The following is a 20,942-nucleotide window of genomic DNA, read 5'->3' as shown; positions in this document are numbered from 1 at the left end:
ATCACCACCACTGCTGCAACTGCCGCCGCCGCTGCCATCACCACAACGGTATAACAATAATTACATCAGTGACATTTTCTTCATTGTTACACTGGTAAATTAATAGAAGTTTATATGCTGCACAGAATCCCCCTCTATAGGAAATTTTGCATCAGTTCAAAATGTATAACGCTGATCACAAATGGAATGGGGAAGTTAGCCTGAATCTTTATCTACTCAATGCTTTACTCGTTTCCAATTTATGCATATAGATCTGGGGTTTGTAGATCTAGTTTCAAAATACCTGATCAAAATAATTCTGCAGCAATATATTTTTTCTAAAGGACTACAATTCAAAATCAGATTATGAATCTATCTTGTTTTTGATACTAAGTGTGTTTTTTGGGTTCTATTAATGCCCAAAACATTTAAAAAATATAATTTATATTAGAACTAATTTGAGGCCTATAGTGAACAAATTTGAATCTCTAACTTGAATTTCATCCTGATGATATCATTTATCTATGCATTCTACAATTGTTTATTGATAGCCTAAAACTAAGAGCTGAGCAAAAATGGTAAGACAAAGTCCATGACCTTAATAAGCTAGTACTTTAAGTGATGGAGAAAACAAATAAACAAAAATGGATATATAAGTAATGTCAGACATCTATCTGTGTAAAACATGAAAAACTAATAATAATTTATAAATTATCAAGTGCTCATGAGGAAAGGAGGATGAGGGAGGGACGGGGAAAAATGAGTAGCTGATACCAAGGGCTCAAGTAGAAAGAAAACATTTTGAAAATGATGATGGCAGTGTGCTTGATACAATGGATATATGTATGGATTGTGATAAGAACTGTATGAGCCCCCGATAAAAAAGATAATAAATAGTGTCAGATAATTCTAAATATGTACAGATAAAGCAGAGTAAAGACATATATTAAAGTGGAGGGGCAATAAAATTCCAGTGTAGATGGGGTTCAGGGAACTGTGAGGCTGCATTTGGATAGAGCGCAGAATGTAAATTGGATATGTAGCAAATTAGAATTATCTTAGGATATTTGAGGAAGTGTACAGGGAGAGCATTGGTAAATTAATTAATGGCTTTATTCAGACTAAAGTCTGATTGGACTGGATAAAAGCTATAAGAGGAATAATGATGAGGATAATATATATATTACATATATTAAGTTTTTCCTAGGAGTTTGAAATAGAGCAGGAAATTAACATATATTAAATAAATTATAGTAAATATGGTCTAGTTATTCTGGTTCATTGTAATGTAATTTTAAATGAATGGTATTTCATAAGTTAGTGGGCATTTAATGTTTTTCTAAATATTAAAACAGGTTTTCATTTTATTCATAGTATATATTTTGTATAACAATCATATTTACATAGATATCTTTAGAGCATCACTATATAACTCAATGAAGTTCTTAACTTGCACATTTCCTGATAATATTAAAGTACTTTTTGAGGATCTACTTTATACAAATAATCCCAGGTGCCCTGGTGGTCCAAGCACTCGGCTGCTAGCCAACAGGCTAGTGGTTCCACTTCCATAAAGATGCCAGCTAGAGAAACTGTGCTATGAGTTCTCCTCTACGCTGCCGAGCTGCAGTGAGTCAGATGCCATGGGTTGCCTGCGCCATTTTGTTTTTTGTTGCTGTTTGGTTTCGTTTCAGGGTTGTTTGTTAAGTATATGCAGGCATTGTATGAGAAACTCTAGTACTGATACATATGTTTTTCTGTACATACTTGCATACATGTTTTATTTGTTTTAGCAAGAAGTGATTATGAAAGCAAATTGTTTAGAAGTAAAAGGGGCATGGACAATCCTTTAATCATTTCCAAAACTGTTCATTACTTATTTTTATTTGTTTTGTTTTACTTCTATCTAAAAGACGAGCAGCTTCTGACAGGAGTTAGATTATATTTCAGATGAAGAACATCAGAAGCAAAGCATTGTGTCTCAGGTTGACCTCAACCCACGGAGACCCATGTGTGTTACAGGAGGCATGCTTCAGAGCATTTTCAGTGACTGTGATCTTTGGAAGTACCTAACTGTACTCTTCTGTGATGCCCCTGGTATATTCAAACTGCAGTACTCTACCAATGACTGGCTATACTATAGGTCAGCAATGGTAAATCTTGGCCATTTCTGATCATTATGTGACTTCTGTAATGAGCAGCTTTTGTTCCAGAGATTCCCATTGGGTTTTTCGATAGATATTTATGGTGGTTTGAGACCCTCCGTGCCAAATCCTGTTCTCACCCTCTCCACTATCAGTTTACTATTTTCTTGATATGTTCACAGACTGAAGGCTTTCTCTAAACAAGATCCCTTTCAGTGCCCCTCCCACGCACATTTTTCATTGCATTACATCCAGTAAACCTCATGTCCTTCTAACTCCATTTCCAAGATTCTGTTCTAGATACTTGTTTTTCCAACTAGCTGTCACTAAGTCAGCCCTAGACCCCTAAAAAAACACTGTACAATGAAAAAAAATGCTGTCCAATTTTTTAGCACTCCCATGATTAGCTGCAAATCAGACTATTGAGATACATAGGGTTTTCATTGGCTCATTTTCAGATGCAGAGCATCATGTCCTTCTTTTGAGGCCATCTTATTCTGGAAGCTCTACTCAAACCTGTGTCACATCATAGCAATAAGCACACATCCACTAACAGTGCTTGAAATGTTTTGACCAAGAATCAAACCCAGGTCTCCCTCCTGGAAGGTGTTGCATTTATAGGATGATTAAAATCAAAAAAATCAAAAGGAAGTAACATATTAGATGTGTTGCTAGATGATCTTGGTGACCATAGTAAATATAACCAAGTTTTGCATAATTTAAGCATTTCTGTGATCTCAGCTGGAAATAGAGTTTGCTAATCCAGAAGGGTCAAGAACTGGACATGTAGCCAAAGTGGTACAATCTAAGCAAGAAAAAGTACTGTAAGAAAAAGAACAAAAACAAAACAAGAGGCTCCAGGACACAAAGAGAAGGAATCTGCCAACAAAAGGGGAAACTTATGTGAAGGAGGGAATCAATAGTTTAAATGCTGCCAAACTGGCCAGGAAGTTGAATACAGCATAAAAGTCATGTTACCTGTTTATTTATGTGGACCTGCCTAGTTGTAAACAGCAGAGGTCAACAAGGGTCCCTAATCTCCAATAATCTTGTGTTTAGAACTTCAGATTACCAATGACTCCGAGGATATATCACTTGCCCATTAAATTAATAAGTAGATATATTCTTATGAATTTTTTGGGAAAATAATATCAGAATCATATAAACTGTAGTTAAGACACATATATAAACATACCTAAACATGCATTTTTATCCTTTTCACTGAGTTTATTTCTATGGATGGATAGCCAAAGTGTTATAGACAGAACTCTATGTAGAAACAGATCGCCAGCCTCTTTTTTCTGGGCTTCCTTAGGATGGTTTCAAACCTTGAACTTGAAGGTAAGCAGGCAACAAAAATTGTACTATTCAAGAACCTTGAAAACACACACTAGTTTGCATTCACTGCCCCGAATGTGACACATGTCTAAATTTTCTAGGATCAAATGACACATGTATATTTGTGGTATATATGCTATCTGTACTATTTCAATTTCTGAAAACTGTATTAAGAATGGAGAAGTAAAAAAATAGGGTTTTGAAGTCTTTGATTATCTAATATTTAGCCCAATTACTGAGTCATTTTCTTTAGTGATTTTCACAGCTGACCTACAGCCTTTACTATGTGAAATTGTGCACTCTTTTTATGAAATACAATAATTTTAATTATGGTCTTAACTCAGTCTTTTTGTGTTATTTGAAACTAGACATACACATTAGGAGGAATAGTGTTACTCTCAGGAAAATTAGGCTATAATTTTTGTACCTGCTGTGTGCATTCAGAGAACAGTTCTCCAACTGTGATATTAATATTACATTGTTTATCATGAGGTTACTTGCCGACTTATTTCAAAGGAAAGGCCAGAATTATGCCCTACAGAGATAATACTGGCTTTTAAAAAAAAGTATCAATCTAATAATTTCCTTAATGGGACCGGCAGAAGCATGTGACTACTTGCACCACCATTAGCATGCTTCTGCTTCCTAACATAATATTTAGTCTTATGTAAGTCATTTAAATTCTTTTAACTGAAAATGTTGTATAAAGTTGTTTTATTGTTCTTAAAGCTCAGGGTGACGCTCTCTTCCTGGCTGCAGAGTGGTGCTCCCTCCTGCGACCTTAGAATGTGACAAGATGTCTTCAGGAACTGCAAAAATTGGGCACCCTGCCCCCAACTTCAAAGCTACAACTGTTAGGCCTAATGGTCAGTTCAAAGATATCAGCCTGACTGACTACAAAGGAAAATACATAGTGTTCTTTTTTTACCCTCTTGACTTCACCTTCTTGTGCCCTATGGAGATCCTTGCTTTCGGTGACAGGGCAGAAGAATTTAAGAAACTCAACTGCCAAGTGATTGGTGCTTCTGTGGATTCTCACTTCTGCCATCTGGCTTGGATCAACACACCCAAGAAAGAGGGAGGCTTAGGGCCTATGAACATTCCTTTGGTTATCAGACCCCAAACGCACCATTGCTCAGGACTATGGGGTCTCAAAGGTGGATGAAGGCACGTGTTTAGGGGCCTCTTCATCATTGGTGATAAAGGAATCCTTAGGCAGATCACTGTAAATGACGTCCCTGTTGGCCGCTCTGTGGATGAGACCCTGAGACTGGTTCAGGCCTTCCGGTTCACGGATGAACATGGAGCAGTGTGTCCAGCTGGTTGGAAGCCTGGCAGTGATACTATCAAGCCTGATGTCCAGAAGAGCAGAGAGTATTTCGCCAAGCAGAAGTGAGCACTGGAACATTTCCGTGCTAGGCAGCCATCAGTAGCCTTGAGAAAAACAAACAAAACCTCTTTTGTATTCTTCATGTTTCAAACATAAGGCCTTAGACTCTACTGAGAACATGGTATTTGATATGATAGGCTTTTTTTGTAGGGGCAGGGGAGGGGCCGTCTTTCTACACCGCAGTGAAAATGACCCTGAGCTGTTTTGGGCAGGGCAGCTGATGTGTATCATGTACTAGTAGCAGGGCATAAGCCCATTGATCTATTGTAGTTGTATTAAACTTGAACTCAGGGTTAGTAATTTTGATAGTGTTTTTAATATAATTTTCCTGGATTTTGCTCCTCCAAATTCTGAGGATATATTTAGATAAAGTATATTACTGCTTTAGTTTATTGGGTTTTAGAGTTAGCTTACCATAACAGGGTTAGTTGAAAAAACACCTTGAGTACTACACTAAGCAATACAGACATAATAGGGACAAGCAGAGGGATTTCTTCATAGAATTGCTCTTCTAAGATCAAATATTGAAGGTGGAAGATGCAAGGCCTCTGCTGAGCATTGAGCTTCTTTTCTTACTGTCTTCAGGGGCTCATTATTATCCTAGTACTCCGGCTGTCTCTGAGAAAAAGCGAAGTCATTTTCTGCACTCTATGCTTTATAAAGACATTATTGATATTAAAGATTTTGCCAGCCCAATCTTTGATTCATAACTTGTGTTCCACTCTTGATTGGACTTTGGTCAGAAGATATTTGTACTAAAGCTAGATCATTAGACAATAACGTAAGAAAATTTTAGGAATTGCCAAAGATTTAATTTTACTTAGATTCACAGCCAATACTCATGGAAGCAACAGTCAAGAAATCAAATGCTGTATTACATTGGGCAAATCTCTTCCATAAGAACTCTTTAAAAATGTTAAAGAACAGATGTGTTATGTTGGAGATTAAGGTTTGCATGCTTCAAACCCTCCTATTTTCAATCACTGCATATCCATATGGAAATTAGACAGTGAATAAAGGAGACCAGAGAAGAATTAATGCATTGGAATCATGGTGTCTGTGATAGTCACATAATTTCATGTCAACTTCAGAAATAAATGTTAAGGGTGAAATCTGGCCTGTCAATCAGGTCACAGCCTAATGATGCTTCCTTATGGGAGTGGCCTTTTAATGAGGATTTTGGGAACTTCTCCTCCTCCTCCTCCTCTCTTCTTCTTCTTCTTCTTCTTCTTCTCCTTCTTCTCTCTCTCTCTCTCTCCTTTGTTTTTCCTGTTGACAAGTCATGCAACAACCTCTCCCTCTGCTTAGCCTTCCTCTTGAAGAGCTGCATTCGGAGAGCTGAAGGAGACACATGATACCCGTGCCAACACTAAGATTCGTCCACTGCCACTGGATCCACCAGCTTTTCACCACTGGCCTGTGATCTTCCTGCATTGGCATCATTGCAGAATTGACTGCATGGCAATTAGTTAATATTGATGCTACTGTGTTTGGGACTATCTGCTTGAAGCTTTTACACAACATGAACAAATATGTGCTCAGTTCTTTACCTGAGTGTATTAGGCTGGGTTCTGCGGTTGACATCAAACCTTACTTTCACAATTGGAATACCGTTTACTTTATGAAGGGCTCAGCTGTGGCCCATCATTCAGAGTGTGATCCATCATTCCTATGAGAGCGAAAGGTGAGGCTGCCTGCTGCCCGAAAGATTTACAGTCTTCAGAAATCATATCTAGTCATGAGTCAGAATCAACTCAATGGCAGTGACTTTGGATTTTATATTTGATGCTGCAGGCCATGGTGCCAACCAACATCAGGTTCCTGGATAATCTAAGCCTCCTCAAAGGCTGTAGAAAGATACCCCATACTTCTCTCATTTTTTGCTGAACTCATGAGAGATTCAGTCCTGGTTTTAAGAATCGTGTCCTCTCTTCCCCAAATGTGCTTCACATTTTGTATTTGCTTATAAAATCAAGGTTAGTCTCAAACCTATTACCAAATAAGAAGGTTTGTTGCTTTTTAATTAAAGGATACACCTTTTATTAGGAAGAGTATAAGCTCTAAACTGAAGTCCTAGGCTATGGTAACTTCGGACCAATGGATAGTCAGTCAGCCAGTCAACACGGGATTTTCTTCTTTGTGCAACTGCTCCATAATCATCCGCAATATGTGTCCCAATCCCCAGCTTCCTTCATGCATCCAGCAGCTGAAGTAACAGTTATTCCTCCATCAATTATTGGGTTGAGTCGGTTTTATTATTTCTCTGGAACTTGAAATCTGACACCAAAAATAGTCTGTGGGCACAGCACATATTCATTAACTAATTTAGCCACGTGATATACTTGCTCCAGTTAGTTAAGAACCCAATAAAAGGAGGCTGCTGAAATCAATTACTGGCTGGACCTCAGGAAAAGAGGCACAAGCTTGAAATTTAACATATATATGTGTGTATGTGTATATATACATACATACATATATATATGTATATATACATATGAAGGAAGACATAAAATATGCTGAAACAGTTATTCCCCAAAATTTTAGGAATGAGAACCAAAGCTTCATCTATAATTACAGGGACCCAATAATTAAGGAATGAGAAGGAGTGATCTTTCAATCCTAAAGTCAAGTCAATAAAGCCTGGCTTATTATGTATATAATTGTATACACAATCATTTGGAAAAAGAGTTTACAAACTACTATATAAATAATACTATATAATTTTGGTATTTAATAGTATATATATAAATAATATAGTATACATTATAGTTTGTAACGGTATATAAATGATTTTAAAATCGAGTTAAATTGATGCCTTAGTGTGCCCTGATATTCAACTGCAGCTCTAGTAGAGGCTCATATCATTCCTTTAATAGATTAGCAATTTGTTCAAATTATGTCATAGCCCCATGACCTAGTAGTTAATCAATTCACTTGAAATCTTTCATACTGTAAGTAGCTCAAATGTTTCATATATGTTTTCCTTGTCTTTCTTGTAGCTTAAAAACTCAGCCTTTTAATGTAAATTTTATTTTACTTCATTATGACACACAGTCACCATTGCTAACAATTCTGTTTTATTTCTTACCTAAATAATGTAATCAGCAGTATTTATATACATAATACATACTGAATTATCTCTCCAATGCTCTATTTATAAAGAATTTTTACAGATGAATACATATATATACATTCATCAAAATGAGAGAAAATTCTGTATTTTATACATACACACATGTACACACAGACATACATATATTTCCAGTGGAATAGAATTGAGCATGCAAGATACACTTGCAAGATACACTCAACTGACTTTATTTTAAAGTGCCAAATCCATTCAGTTGAGACTATCTGTAATACATGCCACCAGAACGCCTGGCTTTCCAAATACAGAAGACTTCATGTGGACCCATGACTCACAACATACACAGAAAATATTTTAAATGAATCAAAGGCATACATGTACCTAAAAACCATACAACTCTCAGAAGAATGCATAGAAGTGATGCTTTGGTTTCCAATGCTTAGCAATGGATTATTATATATGACACAAAAACTTAAACAAAAAATGACAAAATTCATTTTGTTGACCAATTCCTTTGATGAACTAAAGACCGTAAAAGATTAAAGTAAAAACATAAACCTCAATAAAAAATGAACCAAGGACTTGAACATATATTTCACTAAAAATATTTTGAGTTGCCTTTGACTTTGAAAAATATGTGGATGAACCTTGAAAACATTAGCTAAATAAAATAAGTCAGTTTCAAATGATAAATATTTTGTTATTCTACTTATATGAAATATGTAGGATAGTGAATGCATAGAAAACAAAATTCATTACTGCTAACAATTGTAAAGTGGAAGAGGAGAGGAATTCATTACTTAGGGAATACTGGTCATGTTCAGAGTGATGGAAAAGTTTGGAAACAAATTATGGAAATGTTTGAATAGTATGACAAGCATAACTAATGCCATCACATTGTACGTGTGATGACTATTGATTAGGCAACCAGTTTTGTGTGTATACACATGCATATATGCGTACATATATTTCAGCTGGGATGATAAATAACAATGATATGACAAATGAACACTCTGGTTTGAGGTGTGTGTTAGGCCAGTTTGACTAGAGAAACAAATCCAGTGACACTCATATAAGTGTAGGAAAGAAATTATATCAAGAAGTAATTATATATCAAGAAAAAATTCCAGACCAGTCAGACCCAAGTTTGTAAGTCTGGTAACAGTCCATAAGTAGCTCTTCAGATTCAAGCAATCATATGCAATGGTCAGAATGCAGTGAGATCACAGGCCAGTTGGTACAAAGTCCTGTGGATCCAATACTAGGATTTGACAGAAACCAGGGCAAGCCAGCAGAGAGAAGGCAGAGAGAGAAAAGGGGGTTCCCAGGGTTCTCCTTAATGAAAAGGCCACCTCTTCACGGAGGCACCACCAGACTGTGCCTTGATTGAGAGGTTGAATGCCACCTTTATACTTTTATAGGTCTTCAAGTTGACATGAACTTATGTAACTACCACAAGAAGTGTATATTTAATTTTGGAGCACAAAGAGAAAGTATACAGTTGACTAAAATATGCACTAAATATAAGATTTAAAATGTTTATACGTTAAATTAAATTGATCTTGATGATGCTATGCATGCCACTTGTGAATATGGCAGGCCAAATTTCAGATATGTGAATAATATTTAAATAGCTGAGACCAATATTTAATTTTTTTATGTTATCCCTAGTAGTTGAATATACCTAGGATGTATCTATTCACTGCATTACATTGTACACATCAATACAAAGTAACAACTATTTAGAGCATTTTATTCCATATGCCATGATAAAAAAAACATCCATTTTCTTTCCTATGTTTTATTCTACATGTTAGTCATTTCTTCTTTTACATTTATTATTTCTGAAAGAAATGTTTGATTAAAATAATTTTTGATAAGTTAAAAATCCCGGTGTTAAATGAAAATCTAAAACTTATTTATTGTTCTTATTACTTAAAAATATTCTCAAAGTAGTTACTGGATTAATAAAGATAAATGAAAGAAGGACTAGGAATACCTATTATAAGGATGTAGAAACTGTCTGAACTATTCATGCTTAAGAATTATGAATTATTTCATTAAAATATGTCCTAAAAGATATGGGGAAAAACAATGAAGTAGTCTGTTGGGATTTAGTGAAAGAACACATACATGATTAATAATGTGAGTATTCATAAGTGAGTAGAAGTTTAACTTAATAACAGTGAACAAGGGACAGATTTGATTACTTTCTTTTTTAAAGAACTGTGAATGTTGCTGGATGGAGACAGGCATGATGCGGGGCAAGTCGAAGTTCATAGAAAAGGGGGAAGACTTTCTGAGAGATGGATTGACAAGGTGACTGCAGCAGTGGGCTCATTCAGAGCAGCAGTCATGAGGATGGCACGGGACGAGGCAGTGGCACCTAATAACATCAGGGAGGTTTATGTAGTATTTCTTGAACTGCATCCGCAGAACATCCTTTTATATACTTTTGAGAATTACTTAAAATTCAAATTCCATTTTCAATTTGAATTCTACTTTCAGTTTATTGATAATCTTAAAAACAAATAGTGTGAACATACTCTGAATCATCTATGTATCCTAAGATTATAACACTTAAGTTCCTTTTCTAATAATTTACGTTTGTATTTTGGTCAGTGTTGTGATATTAATTTTCTAGTTACAAGCAAATAAGAGTGATAGATTTAATTTTTAAAAGGCGAGCCTTAACTAAGCCAAATCCTGTTGGTGTGATGAGTTTCCATATACCGTATATACTTGTGTATAAGCCGAGTTTTTCCAGCACATTTTTAATGCAGTTTTTGTGGTAAAATTAGGTGCCTCAACTGATATTCACGTCACCTTATATTCAAGTATATATGGTAGTTTAAAATGTTTCAGTAGTTTGAATAGTGAAACATAGAACTAATTCAATAGTTGGCACTGTTATCTGTAATGTGGTGATCAGTACAGCTTTTAGTTAGTGAATCCTGATTTAGTTCAGTTGAGTGACATTACCTATTACATTAATGTTGTGAGAATCAATGCATTTTATTAACTTAGTTTATTTGAGTCCTAGTGTTTTAATTTATAGTTGCTAAATATCATCCTCTTACCAACCATGAAGCCTACTATTTGAAGAATAATACTTTTAAGAGGTATGATGTCACAGACATTGAAAAAAGAACGTTTATGCTTATGTTTTTTTTCTGAGGAAAATCTGTTGATCTGCCCATCTATTTTTTTAATTACTTAACCATATTTTTGCTAATTTCAACAACAACAACAACAACAGAAAAGAAGAAACCTCTTATAATTTATTCACAGATTCCTCTTCCTGGTACCTTGCTATAAATAGTCTGGCTGCATCAGCAACCCTGAACTCTGATCTTTTTCTCTGCTTACTGTCCTTGTCACCTTTCCTGGGCTTTACTTTCCTGTGGAATGGTTGCAAGATGTTTTTCAGACAGCTTGTGGACCTCCAGCGGTGTGTCTCATCTCTAGATTCATAGCTGTAAGTCCAACGCCTGTTCTTTCCTCGCTGCTAGAATTAGAAGTCTGAAGCGCATACTTCAAAGTAACTTGTGATGTAAATAATTTAAATCCGCGTTGGCAATACAAAAATTCCTAATTTAAAAGAGTCACTATAGCACTACAAGTTTTTGAGATGCTCGATTTGCCCTATAAGAGTATCTTATACAGATCATCATTCCATGTCTGTGTGTGTGTACATGTAATTAGTTAATGAACATAAACATAAATTGGTACGATAGAATTTAGTTAATGATTTCTGTTATCTAGTGTAATTGGGATTCCAAGAATATTTTTAAATTTTAAACTCTGTGATGACTTTTGGGGTCATAGCTTACAGAATAGTGTTGTGGATGTAATATTAAAAAAAGGAGTGATGGAATAGTAAAAAAAAGAATGGTAATATTACACAGAATATAAACCTTGATGCAGTGGAAGGGAACAAAAGACAAGAATTCGGTTTGAGTCACACATTTGCCTAAAGTTGGAATGATTATTCCTTTTGTTTCAGTGATATTATCTCTGATTCATGGTGACTCTATGTACCACAACATGGAACATTTCCTCTTCCTCTGCCCTCTAAATGTACAAGCACAATGCTCCTTGCAGGCAAGGATGCTGAAACTTTGTTTCACACTCTTTGAGCATGTTGCCATGAGAGACCAGTGTCTGGAGAAGGACATCATACTTAGTAAAGTTCATGGTCAGTGAAAAAGAGGAGGGGCCTTAAAGAGATGGATTGGCACAGTAGTTGGACCAATGAGCTCAAACATAAGAACAAGTGGGAGGATGGTTGGGCACTAGGTGGTGTTTCCTTATGTTGGCCTTACGGTCTCCATAGGTTAGGACTGAACTGATGACACCTAACAGCAGCAACAACCTTGGGATTAATGTGACTCAGACAGAGTAGATGTGCCCTCATGGGTAAGTGCCCCTGTGGGTATCCAAGAATTGTAACTCTCCATTGGAGGAGAAAAGCTCATCTTTATTCTGTGTACTTGCTGGTGGTTTCAAACTGATATCCTTTTAGCCACTATACCACTAGAGTTAGACTTGATGGCAGGGAGGTTTTTGTTTGATTTGTATTTAGATTCATATTTTTTATTTTAAAATTTTAGGGACATAAATATGAAAGGAATATTTTGACCCAGAAGATATTATGATAATTAAAAATTATATGCTGTCTTTATTCAATGATATTTATATTTACAATAATTTTATTATGAAGCCAGGAAGGAGGGCATTGAATTAAAGAAGATCTTTGTTATTGTATCGTCTCATATATTGATTCTGCAAGAATTATGACATTTACTGTGTTGTTTGTTTTTGCCTAGACTGAATTTTTAGGTTACCATATGGTAGATGATGTTTTATAGAATTTTTTCCAAAAGAGGAGTTACCTGTAATTTGAAGGTCTGACATTTTCACTAATAAATTTCTTTGAGAAAGGAATAATTTTGAACTTGAGCCTTTCTCTGTATATATAACTAGCTACCTTTTCCTATTTTTGTTTTGGCATTTTATTGTTATTTGTTCTAATGTTTCATTTATTATTAGTTACTTATTGATATAATAATCTTCTTGAGCATAAATTAACACATATAATCATAATTTCCCGATATTATTTTTCTTCTATGCCCAACTTTTCAACCATCTTTTTGTGTTTTCTACCTATTGTATTTTTAAGAAAAATATAGCATTACATTTTGTATTTACTTGCTGATTTTGCGGCTTTTAATTGATGTTTAATATTGTATTTCTAATGTGCTGAAATTTAATTTTTTATAATCCATTAAATAAAGCACTTAGTTTCATTAATTTGCCTATCATAGTGTTGATGTTTAATAAGTGCTGATTTATATTGCTGTTATTTTGCTATTTTTCAGATAATCTGCAATTATATGTTTTGGCTTCACTTAAGTATTTAAAATTGTCCTTATTACATTCATGGATTTGATCCACCTGTAATTCTCCCAGAATCCTAGTCCCTAGTTCCCAATAATTATGCTGTTTAATTTATTTTATTAATATGTAAACATATATTTTATAAGTGAATTGTGACCAGAGTTCATATGTAAGTTCACATTCCTTTGTTTTTTGTTGTCATTGTTACATTCTAGGGATTTTTTTTCTCACACTATGGTATATTCTTCCGTAACTTGGATTTTAAATAGTTCCATATCATAGCTGTTTAAAATTTTCCCTGTACTTTTCAAATCTTGGTTATATTTTTATAATTATAATTGATGTCTTGATGTACATACATTTGTGAAAATTGTGGGGGGCCATGTCTGAGCCCCTCTAACAGTAGGGAGAAGAATAATCCAGCTCCACATCTGTCCAAGGATGCTCCCTGAGAAGCAGAAGTCAGACATGCCTCCACCCTTCAACTTAGTTTATGCTTCATCAACCATTCCTCCCATGGGAGAAACACGGACTAAATACAAAAGTGTATATATACATATATAAAATCACCAACAATTGTCTTGTTATTAGGTGCTATCAAGTCTTTTACAACTCATAGAGACCCACTTCACATACAACAGATCAAAACACTGCTCAGGCCCAAGTAATCCTCACTATTGTTGTTTGACACCATTGCTCCTGCCTCTGTATCAATCTGTCTCATTGAGGGTCTCTTTGTTTTTTGTTTTCTTTTTCTGAAGTCCATTTTACAGGTACTGATGCCTCTTGATAAAATGTCCAACATATGTGAGATAAAGTCTTGCCATGCTCACTTCCAAGAAGAATTCTGGCTGTGCATCTTCCATAACATATTTCTATTTCCTTTTGGCAGTCCATGTTTGTCAGCAGCACAATTCAAATCATTGATTCTTTTTTGGTTTTCTGTATTCAATGTCCAACTTTAATATAGAGATGAAGAGTTTGAAAATACTATGGATGGGGCCATGCACACCCTTTCCCTCAAAGTAACATCCTTGTTCTTCAACATTTTAAATATATCTTATGCAGCAGATTGGCCAATGTAGTAAATTGTTCAATCTATTGACTGTAGCTTCCAAGAGCATTGATTATGGACACCAGCAAGATGAAATTCTTGACAACTTCAATCTTTTCTTTATTTATCTTGATGTGACCTCTTGGTTCAGATGTAATGATTTTGGTTTTCTTTCCATTGAGTTGCAATCCATACTTACAATAGTCCAATTAAAATCACAGCCAATTATAAATATAAAGATTAGTTATCATAAAAAATTTAAAGAATGAAGTTAATAAAGTTACCTATGGTTTATTGAACTAAGTATTGTACAGAAGAATATTATAATTTTTATTCCAGCTAACCATTGAACAATTTTCAAAATATACTGAATATGCTGGATGCTTACTACATATTGTGCCTCTTTCTAAATATGATCATGCCATGGTAGTCACAGGAGATTGATTACAGGACCCAATGCATATAAAATATGTGGACGCACACTTTCCTTGTGTAAAATGGCATTGTATTTGCATATAGCCTATTAACATCTTCTTTCACACTGAAATCATCTCTATATTACTTGTACCTAGTAGAGTGTAAATGCTAAGTGAATAAAACTTGCCACTCTCCCTTAGCTCCCACCAGCAGTGCTGGTGATATGGTGTTCGCACATTCATTTGCTAACAAGAAGGTGAGTAGTTAGTGGCCACCAGACACTTTGCAAGAAAAAGTGAGGCATTCTATTCTCAAAAAAAATTACAGTCTCAGAAATCCACAGGGACAGTTTTACCTCATCTTGCTGTGACCCAGAATTGACTTGATGGCAGTGAGTTTTGTTGTTTGGTACTTTTTTTTAGCCTTGGAAGCATTGCTTGGGACACATACTTGCTTCTTCTTATCCTAGTTGAATCTATATATGTGTAACTGTATGAGTCTGGATACTTTAGAGAAACAAATCCACAGAAAATCATGTATAAGAGAGAGTTTTATATAAAGGGTAAGTGCACAACAAGAAAACATCCCAACCCAGTGCCGCCAAAGCCCACAAGTCCAACATTAACCCATATATCCAACACCAATCCACAAAGTCCTCCTTCATCTCACAAAACAGACATAATGATGCCAACTGCAGGAGGAAAGTTGAGTCAGTGAATGTGTAAATATCTCAGCACTGGCAGGGGTCTCCACACGGCTGCTTCAGCACCCAGGGCTGCATCAGGGTAGGTCCATGTGGCTTCTCCTCAGGGATGTCTTACAGGAAGTGAGCCTGGCCAGCTAAAGCAGGAACTGGCTAAGGCAGCTGCAGCCTGGTCCGAAACATCACAAAGCAAGAGACCCAAGAACTAGAAAGGCAAGGCTCAGTGAGCCATTATCCCTCTGCCCTTCAATTAACCCCACATGTGTTTATCGGCCAGGTTGGCACAATAAACTAACTACCTCAGTAACCAAGACAAGATTTTCTCTATGTGCATAATATATTATAGGATACTAAACCACCTAAGTATCTCCTAAGCAGAAGTTGTACATTTTAGATTTTCTAACTACAGTATACTTAAAGAAAACAAATTAGATAAATTCAAACAAAATATCCCATTTTATTAAATATTTATAACAATTTTACCCAATGATACTAGTTTTGAAAATATTTTCCAAGAATTAGAAGTGTGTTTGTATACTTAGAATGTGCAATGAAGTTAAATTACTTTGAATTATGGTGGTGGTGAAGAATATTTTAAAAATAGGAAGTTTCAGAAGAACAAACATATCTGTTTTAGAAGTATAACCAGAATACCCCTTAGAAGAAAGAATGGCAAGATTGGGTCTTACATATTTTGGACATGTTAACAGGAGAGATCAGTCCATGGAGAAGGATATCATGTTTGGTAAAGCAGATGGTAAGCAAAAAGTAGGAAGCCTCCTGATGTGATGGGCACAAAAGCAGCACCATGGGCTCAAATATAACAATTGTGAGGATGGTGTAGGACTGGGCTGTGTGTTTTTTTATTGGACACGTGGTCCTTATCATTCAGTACTGACTTAATGGGAACTGCCAACAAAAACATCATTCTTATATTACCAGACACAATGAGTGTTCAATAAATGTGGGAAGCAATTCATGAGTGTTAGGGTTAGTTAAAAGTAACAGTGTATTTCTGAAAGACATCAATATATATACTGATAGGTAGGTAATCTTTGGGAAAGGTGTCTTTGATATGTCTACCCACCTGTGCCTAACTCTGCCCTTGCCTATTGAAGCAACTACTGTGTATCATCAGAAATAACAGAACAGCATTTGGTAGCCAAGATCTTTTTTCAGAACACCTTATGTAAATCTTTCTATGTCTTTCTGATAGGCTCTATTCCCTGGCATGCTTTGTATAGTTGGCTGTTGAATGTACTCACTGCCTTTAAGTCCATGTAGTCTCATAGAGCCTCTGTATTACAGGGTGGAATTGCCCCTGTGGGTTTATGAAGCTGTAACTCTTTATGGGTTGGTGTCAGTAGGTTCATACATTATAAAATCTTAAAAGTTTTTGTCTTTAATGCCTTTCTCTATAATGATATTTTACATCTATGTAATATTTTACTACTTTACAAGAACCTTCAATTTCTCAGTATCTTGACAGTAGGATAGTAGATTAGACAAGTACTAATGAAGCTTATGTTGTCTTTCTTAGAGGTATTATTGTTTCTTTCTAAAATATTCAATTTTTAGGGAGGAAAAGACATATTCACTATATTGGGTGTAGTACAAATAATTGTAGTTTTATAGTACTACATATTATGTTCTCTTCTGTGTGGAGAGACAAGTTCGTAGATCTAGGATTAGTAACTTTTATAAATGGGAGATATTTGTTTTGAAACAAAGTGTTAGGTATGTTGTGTACAGACATGTGGGACAGGTAAAGGTGAGAGCTCTGGATTTTTCTTTCTCATTCCAATAAAACAAATCCCTTATTATCTCTAGGAGAAGCTTGAGATTTAGTATAAACCATGTTCAAAGAGAGGCTTCAACTGTTAAAAAACAGAACAATAACCAGAGAAACATTGGTAAATTTTCTCTAATACCTACATGATAGCTAAGAACACTAAAATTCATAGGATGTTGACTAGTTTAAGATGATGCAACTAGAAAATAATTGAACTATCATTGAAATTTAGGTCTTCTAAATCCTTAGTGCATTTGTTTCAGCATTATCACTTTATATTATAATTCTGTTAATGTGGTGACAATCTGAGAAATATTTGATTTGTGCTTTAGTTGAGAGTATTAGTTTCTGTGAAACATCTCTGTGCTTCAGTTTATTATTCTTATACTATATTTAAATGTTGTGAAAAATGAGTCAGAGTGATACATTTATTTGGGTGGATGTTGTAAGGATAGCACTCTTGGCTTCTCTCTCTCCATACATATACCTTTGTTCATCTATGTATCTAGCTACCATCTATCTATTTATAATGATAAACATATAACTTCTGTAAATTGCTATCTCTCAAAATCAGTTTCTATGCATTAATAACAATTTGGGGGAGTGTGGATCAGTTTGTCATATTCATCACAGAGGAGATGAATAGTCACCTCTTTGTTTATGCCCCTGGCATCCGTTTTTCCTCAGTGCTCTATAACAGAATAAAGGGTTTTATATTAGGTGGGAATGTTTTGTTAAAAGGAAAATTTATGGTACATGATTGTTAAAGTGTTTAGGAACCACTTTTAATTCTATCAGCAATGAATTAAATTATTATCTACTCTGAATAAGTATTTATTAACAGTATTAGAGAAAATGAAGAATATGTATTTGGAATGTGACAGATCTATTCTTTTCATCAACGATCAGTCACAAAGAGATAAGAATAGATAGCTTCAAATGTAACGTTTTCTCATAAAATTCCTGGCTGACTAGACAGGTAGAGATTAATAGAACCTAACCCCCATTTTTCATCCATACACAAGTCTATAAGTGAACAAATAATACTAAAGAAAAATGCTCTCATGAAAAAGATCGAAAGAGGACATTTACCCTAGGACAAAATCCACAGTTCTAGGAAAGGAGGGATTGAACATGAAACACAGGTAAGAAGTAGACTCTCTCATGTTACATTGGGGGATTGAAATCCATGACATGAAATCAGATGTATATGAATTGGTGAAGCGTGGAACACTGGTCTGCTGTGTAAACATATTCTTAATTCACACTCCTCAAATGTTTAAAAGAAAATAAAAATATGTTTGCTGCTAATGATTGCTGTTAATTGCTTGGAAACTGCTCAGCTCATTAAAAGCTGAATTTAAATTATTTTCAAAAACATGATTACTTTTAAAATTTATAAAAAATAAGTGGAACACAATTTGAATTCTTTAAGAATTCCAAAAAGTGGCCATTTGTGTAGTACAAATGAATATAGTAAATTTCTTCTGGAAAAGAGATGGAGAAGCCCCCGTCTGAAACGTGTAAATCTAGATGAAGGAAATGTGGAGAAACTATATTTCATTGTTTTATATTTTTGTTTAATCAAGTTTTCTGTGATTTTGCAACAATAACCATAACTTAGTTACACTAATTTTAATGTATTTTTTTATATTTCCATTTTGAATGCTATTTCTCCTAAGCATATGAAGTTGTCATGTCTCCTTAGGTTACAATGTATTTAAGACTTTACTATGATTTCTCTTCTGATGAACAATGTCAATGAAGAGTAAAACTGCTCTTGCCACAGCATAAAGCATCAATTAGGACTGTTAAAAACATTTAGCTGACAGGTGGGGGAGAGAGTCACAATACTGTCTGTTTCTATCTAACTCACCGCCATAGTGATCATTCCGACTCACAGTGATCATAGACAGGACTTCCAAGGTTGTAAATCTTCACAGGAGCCTGTCGCCTCATCTTTCTTCTGTAGTGTGGCTGCTGGCTTTGAACCACCAACACTGCAGTTAGCAGTCCAACCGGTACCCAACAGCATGACTACAGTTCCTTTCTGTCTACTCAATAGAATGTATAGGAAGGGTAAGTCAAAAAGTATGGCTGAAAATTGTAGAAATGTTTAATAAACAAAAATATCAAAACGCAAACTTATTTCAAGCTAAACTATTCATCTACATTCCCATGGCTATGTTTTCATCTCTTTAACCATTCTCTGAAGAATTCTTATCCCTTCCATTTATACCACACATGTAAAGGGAGAGAGGGAAGGAGGGACTATAGTGCAGTTGATCCAAGCCATGAAGGAAAGGCAGGGGCGAGGTACAGACAAGGAGGCAGACAGACAGAAAGAATACGTTTAGCATTATCAAGGGATTAAAATCATTTCCCTCTATTTATTTTTAAATTTTTAGGAAAAAAAAACAAAGCTGACACGCGGAGAGCTATAGGGTGCATGAAGTAAGACAGACCTTGAAGAAAGACATTGTGCATTGTCATTATAGAGGGTGCGGGTGTTTTGGTACATCTTTCCTGGCCTTTGTCTCACCCATGCATTTTTAATTGTATTAAACCATCTTTTAAACCATTAGCCCCATAATGACTGTGTGTTCTTTGAGAAAATCTATCAAGATTCCAAACTAAAATTCATTGCTGTCAAGTTGACTCCAACTTACTGTGACTCTACATAGGATTTGGAAGGCTGTAAATTATTTTTAAAGCACATTGCCTCATAGATCTCCATGGTACCGCTGGTTAGTGTGAAATGTCTACATTGAGAGTAGCAGTCACAAGCTTCACCAGAACTCCTATGAAGTTTGGAACCCCCAGTCACCATAGCCTGAGCTGACCTCTACACCTTGAATTTAATTAGCTCAGCAGATTCATTCATAAGGTATTCCTTAAATTAGGCACCTCCTCCTTTTTATAAGCATCCTAATTAGACGAAGACATGTATTTTACATGAAAACTTGTCTCTAGCCATCCACTGATTACAAAGATATGCTTGAACAGGTTGTGTTTGGAATGAGCCTCTGCAGCCTGAACTGGACCCTAGTAGCAATGCCTTCTGACTTATCCTCCTGTGTACAACAGCTCTCTGACTAAAGCCGTCAACTCCCACTCATAAATGATTGAAACGCTGCTTCATCTTCATCCACCCATTTTCTTTCTTTCTTTTTTTTTAAATCGTTTTATTAGGGGCATATACAACTCTTACCACAATCCATACATACATCAATTGTGTAAAGCACATTTGTACATTCATTGCCCTCATCATTCTCAAAATATTTGCTCTACACTTAAGCCCCAGGCATCAGTTCCTCATTTTTTTCCCCTCCCTCGCCCCTCCTCCCGCCCTCATGGGCCCTTGATAATTTATAAAGTTTTATTTTGTCATCTCTTGCCCTGTCTGACGTCTCCCTTCACCCACTTTTCTGTTGTCTGTCCCCCAGGGAGGAGATTATATGTAGATCCTTGTAATCGGTTCCCTCTTTCCAACCCACTGTCCCTCTACTCCCCCCAGTATTGTAACTCACACCACTGGTCCTGAAGCGATCTTCCGCCCTGGATTCCCTGTGTTTCCAGTTCCTATCTGTACCAGTGTACATCCTCTGGTCTAGCCAGACTTGCAAGGTAGAATTCG

At 35.5% G+C, this 20,942-nt stretch overlaps 1 protein-coding gene and 1 pseudogene across 1 annotated transcript in view; both read left to right on the top strand.

The window, feature by feature from the left end:
* The window catches only part of KCTD8 (potassium channel tetramerization domain containing 8), a gene marked incomplete at its 5' end in the record, with an annotated part of 323,892 nt that overhangs the window by 145,418 nt on the left and 157,532 nt on the right, over nucleotides 1–20,942 (top strand). The gene's annotated exons all lie outside the window — the stretch shown is intronic.
* On the top strand, nucleotides 4,258–4,866 carry LOC101646039 (annotated as a pseudogene).

The sequence above is a fragment of the Echinops telfairi genome, unplaced genomic scaffold (assembly GCF_000313985.2).
Source record: "Echinops telfairi isolate 266 unplaced genomic scaffold, ASM31398v2 ScPeMD7_7468;HRSCAF=8506_0, whole genome shotgun sequence".
Taxonomy (NCBI): Eukaryota; Metazoa; Chordata; class Mammalia; order Afrosoricida; family Tenrecidae; genus Echinops; species Echinops telfairi.
Note: the sequence above shows the minus strand (reverse complement) of the source record. Positions and strands in the feature narration are given on the sequence as shown.